The sequence below is a fragment of the Anolis carolinensis genome, chromosome 2 (genome assembly GCF_035594765.1).
Source record: "Anolis carolinensis isolate JA03-04 chromosome 2, rAnoCar3.1.pri, whole genome shotgun sequence".
Classification (NCBI taxonomy): domain Eukaryota; kingdom Metazoa; phylum Chordata; class Lepidosauria; order Squamata; family Dactyloidae; genus Anolis; species Anolis carolinensis.
This window is the reverse complement of record NC_085842.1, coordinates 230,741,976-230,747,975: the sequence shown is the minus strand read 5'-3', so window position 1 is coordinate 230,747,975 and position 6,000 is coordinate 230,741,976.

Genomic DNA, 6,000 nt, shown 5'->3' with positions numbered 1-6,000 from the left:
AATCCCCTGCATTCCTATTCTGTCAGCTCTACCAGGTTTCAATAGGAACTGACAAAAATCTAGAGAAGTATGCTTTATTTAGGAAACAAGTTGTCTAAAAGGAGAAATAAATTCACACTCCTTGAATAAAATAGTCTTTTGACAAAAAGTCTTTTGAAACAACGAGAAGGCCAGCTTTATATCCTTGTCCCGGGAATTGCCTAGGTATGTTTTGGCATGCATTCTGTTCTGCTACACCTAAGTTGTTGATACAGCACGGTGTCTAATTGGCACTGCAGCTTTTTCAACAATGTGGAGCTAGAAAACAGTGTAGGTTGTAAGATATGTGTTTTGTCAACCAAGATGCAACGATGCCCATCAACTCTTTTAAACCACTGCCATTGACAAATGTGTGGAACAGAAACCGTAAGCCATCACTTCACTGAACACATTGACAATCTGTTTGGAAAGAGAAGCCAGCTGACTGCAATTCCATTTGGCTTTCTGTCACAGTGTCTGCAATAGGATTAACCATTTACAGTTTCATATTTTGCCCTCATGCACTGCCTGCGTATTCTTTACTGAGGGCAAAGCACTGCTAAGTCTTCACCAGCACATAGCAGGAAACTTTAATCTTCCATCTATATTTCAAATATTAATGCGTGTTTAGAAACAATGTCTAACTATCAGGAGCATGAGTCCTGCCATGTTATTTTGAGGCTTGCCATTTTTGTCTTGTTCTTCATCTGTTATTTGTACTTGCTTGCAACAGCTATGCATATGCATATTGGATTATAGGTATTTCATGCTCTGAGCATGCTGATATTTGCTTGCCTGTGGTGAAAGCCCTTATTAGTTAGAAATGTTTATCTAAGCCTGATAGATTTATTATGCAGTGGCATCTGGTAGTAATATTGCCATCCAGGTCTCATTCACCAAAGTTTACATAAATCTGTGAATGTAGAAAACATGGGGATGTGTGGTTACTTAGCTTAATACTGAAACTAGAGTTCTTCTTTATGGATGTAGAGGCCATTCTTGAGATAGAAAAGATTGTTTCCTTGATTTGTATTGTAATGGATATTATTATTTATTGTATTGTTCACTGTGTTGTGATGTGTTGTTCTTTTATATGCTGTTTATATTGTATTGTTCTGGGCATGGCCCCATGTAAGCCGCCCCGAGTCCCCGTTGGGGAGATGGTGGCGGGGTATAAATAAAGTTTTATTATTATATTATTATGATGCGGTGCTGGGAAATGTTTTGATTTAAGAGCCCATGGGGAAATATCCACACAAAAGGGATTGATGTTACATAATGACAAATGAGTTGATAGGCTGTAAAATATTTTAATTGTGTCACCTATAAAGGTATTATTCAATTACTGTTTGCCAGACCTGGTAACATCCATGTTATAGAAAGCAACTCTGTTATCTTAAATAAAGTCTCTTTGTTTTGAGAACCTTATTTTCCGAACTGAGTTAGCTTATCATTGATTTCACTTCCCCTCATCAGATAAATTCAGAGTTTGTGTATTTGTGTGTGAGCAAGAAGCCATTTTATCATTGGGGATGTAAATATTAACTTCCTTGGTATCGAGTTATATTTTTATAGGATACACTATAACTTGATAGAATTACATTACTATATGCATTTATTTCTGCATGGAAGGGGGTTCCACTTCCTACAATGCAATCTGAGCCCTGCCATATACACAATGGAGGACCTTCTTGCAGGAACATCAGAGGCACTCCAAGTAGCCAGATTCTGGTCAAAGGACATTTAGTATAATGGCAAGTTTTAAAACTTTATTTGTGTTTCTAAATACATTACAATGGTACCCTCGGTTTTGCTTCTGATACGATAAATAAATAACCATGTGGTATCTTCTGGTCCTGCGTTTCTATGATCTTACGTTATTAGTATTTTATAGAAATGTGGAAAAATGGCCAGAAATGCTCCCTAAATGTGTCAACATTACCACTAATTCACAAAAGTGCTATCATTTTGTCCTCATTAACCCACAAATGATATCTTATCTTTACCATTGCTACTTGTAATGCATTACTTTAAAGCTGTATAACCTATTCAGATGCTCATATGAATGCAACCATAGTAGGAGTTCCTTCCTGATGGTAAAGGTCTTCTCACATCATTTAAGTTATTTTCAGAACAGTATCACCTCCCACAGTGCATTTATAACTTGGTAAATCTGTGTTGCTATTTTGTTATATGATATTAATTCAGGGCTAATTGTTGGCAATGAAACATTCTAGCAGTTCGGGCATTAGATGTGGGTGGGGAAAACACACATCCTAGTTCTCTATGATGTACTCCTCCTCCATCTTATACCTGATTTTCTTTTTCTCCTAAAATCACTTCTGCCCTTTTTCCAAATACGTCCACATTTCCTTTTATAATTTACCATTGTTTTTGAGCACAGCATGGTATCATCTACCTTTCTGACAGATATGTCATAGTAACTGTCTTACTTCTATCCATCATCAGATCTCCCTTAGCCTTCTTTGTTAGCTTTCATTCACTTCAGAGTTTGTTGCTCTTGACTTTGTCTTCATTTTAGTTGAAGTGGTTATGCTTCGCTAAGGCCATTTCAAACTTTTTAAAAACAGAGCAGATAGTTAATTTCATTTCACTTTAAATGAAGTTAGGTATGCAGTTAAGAGAATTCTGATCTTGGGCTAGAGAGGTCCACATTTCTCATAAGACCTCATTCTTATTACATTTGTATGACAGGATGTTCACCAGTTAAGACAATTTCTTCACACAGGCATTTCCTACTATGTGATTTGCATCATTATATGGTTTTCTTACTAAATGGTGCTAGGGCAAAGGATATTGCATGGAGTTTTGTGTGACAGCTTTGTTCTTTTCATCAAGATAGGCAATGGATTAAAACTAGGAAAAGAGGTTCCACATGAATATTAGGAAAAACTTTGTGATGGTAAGAGCTTTACAGTAGAATATGCTGCCTCAGTGTGTGGTGGAGTCTCCTTCTTAGGAGGTTGGGGAGTGATTGTGTATCCCTACATGGCAGGACTTGGACTTGATAGCTTTGGAGACCTCTTCTGACTCAACTCTATGTGTATAGAGGTGAATGGAGGATTATGGAATGGTGGTATGATTCTCCAAGCCATCCCACTCATGGTGCTTTGCCTCCATGGAGTCCCTACACTGGAGGCCATGAACTTAAGCAATAGGAATCTTGGAACTGGGATCTTCATACCATGGCCATTGGCTTCTTCTGACTTCCCTTGACACTATCTTCTCATCATTTATGCAAACTTAATCCTGACAATGATGTAACTATGCCAGTAGGATCTTTGCCATTGTATGAGAGTAGAAAGCATGCATGCACACATGTATACATCATAATTTGAATAACATAACTAATGCTTTCTGGTGGCTGGTTCCAGGCTGTGCCTGCCTTCATCATTCTTCCCCTGCAAGCAAAGATCTTTTCAGTTAAGTAGGCCTTTGGCTACTGATATTTAATATGGAAAAAGATATGTATATCCTACCTTTCTCCAAAACTGGGTCCCAAGGCAGCTTATAATGTAAGTTAAAGCAAAATAGCTCAAACAATATTTGGTATAATATTTTTAAAAGCATCAAAATATCCAATGAAAGCATTATTTTGAAAACCTTGAATTAATATGGTTAAAACATGCAAAACACATCTTACATTAAAAAGAACCTCAGCACACCCATTTCACATCCTTCTACTCTAATCGGTTGAAGGCCTAATGCATGTTATGAAGGCATTTTTCTGTAGGTGAAAATGCAGTGCACATGGGACCAACTGAGCCCTTCCATTGAGGGAATTTATAGCCTAGGAAATACCACCAAGAAGGTTGCCTCCCATGCTACCTCCTTATTATTCTGGAAAGGTGATGAACAGAAAGCACAGTTGAGCCACTACATTCACTGGAGTTAAGAGCACAGGAATCCTGTGAAAGTGGAAGAACTGAATAAAAATACCACTTTTTAACATGAGAGAACACTCAGGGTTCTTGAATAAGGTTCAATGGTAAACTTTCATCAGAAGATGACCATAAAAGTTCATTGGAAGAAGCAGAGATTCCTAGAGAGACCATATTGATCAATTTCATGAATATTCAAATCTGCGAAAGTTAAACCAGCAAATGTGGAGGGCTGATTATACTCCTTAAAAGATTGGATTGTAAAACTCAGGTGGGGCCATATAGAGAGTTACAGGCTGTAAAGTAGCCTAGACCTGTCCCCAGATGTTTTGGCCTTCGACTCCCAGAAATCCCAGCCAGTTTACCAGCTATTGGGATGTCTAGGAGTTGAAGGCCAAACCATCTGGGGACCCACAGGTTGAGAACCACTGACCTAAGCTGTATATATACACAGGGTTTACTGAAAGTAATGGTTGGGTATGTGTCATTTCATCTGAAACTATTTATCTAAATGTGTTGTGATTACATCACCAGATAGAGTAATTCTTACTGCATGTCTGACATAATTTCTGTATTTCTGGGTGTTGCATAACCATGAATATGAAGCAAAAACAAAGGGGTCATTGAATTCCTGACCAAAGAAGAATGTATAGAAGACTCAGAAATGTATTTGATGAGGCAACAATTGATGACAGTAATGTGCAAAGATCGATCACAATCAAGGGTTGAAGACAAACTATGTAGTGGAAGGCCATCAGCATCAATGAAAACCAAAACAATTTGGATGATTCATTCCTTCAGACCAGTGTATGACTGTCCAAGAGATATTGGAGAACTTGACTGTGGGCACAATATTGTTGAGCAGAGTGTCCAAAAATGGGATACATGGAACTGTGTGCCAAATAGGTTTTTCATCAATTGACAGTTGGTTTGAAAGAGAAAACACTGCACATGCATTTGGAGCTGTTGGCAGCATTTGAAATGCATGAGGACACTTTTTTGAGGGAAATATTTCCACTGGTGATGAGACCTGAACATTTCTTTATGGCCCAAAGACCAAGAATCAGCCCATAGCATGGCAGCACTCCAACTAATATAGACCAAAGACGTTCAAAAGCCAATGCTAAGCATCTTGATTGCATTGAGTGAACAGTCTCAACTACATTGCATCACTCTGCAAACTTTAAGAAGCCATCTGAAAGAAAAGACCACAGAAACAGTTGAAGGCAATGCAATTACATCACAACATACGGCCATGCTCAACATTACAGGTCCTTACATAAATGGTGGTCATTGATGCCATATTTGGTGCCATATCTGTGTAGTTACTGGTGCCCTCAGGTTTTTACTTGTTTGGTTGGATGAAGGAAAACCTTCAGTGACACTGCTTTGGTAACATAGGTAAAGCGGAAGATGCTATCAGACATTGGACCAGGAAGTGTCTGAAATAGTTTCTTCCAAAGTGGATTTGATGAATGGAGTCAAATGTATCCCAAATACATTCCTACTGGCAGAGTCTATTTTTGAATAGCCTCCACCAGTAGTAACTAATCTATTTTGAATAGTATCATGTTGTAGACAAAGAGTTCATTTATACACATACGTATTTTCATGGAGTCCCTGGTGGCACAGCAGGTTAAACCGCTGAGCTGCTGAACTGAAAGGTCAGTGGTTCAAATCTGGGGAGCTGGGGGAGCTTCCACTGTTAGCCCCAGCTTCTGCCAACCTAGCAGTTTGAAAACATGGAAATGTGAGTAGATCAATAGGTCTGCTCCAGCAGGAAGGTAACAGCATTCCATGCAGTCATGCCAGTCACAAAACCTTGGAGGTGTCTAGGGACAATGCCGGCTTAGAAATGGAGATGAGTACCAACCCCCAGAGTCTGACACGACTAGACTTAATGTCAGGGGAAAATCTTTACCTTCACCTATGTATTTTCATATGTCTCATATTGTTAGTAAAGCAGTTATAACCCAAGGTATTACTTTCAGTACAACTCTCATGACCAGAAATGTATCAGTACCAAGTGAAGTTGTTTCAGTGAGGGAGTTATATGATCCCAGTCTTCACGCACCATTTT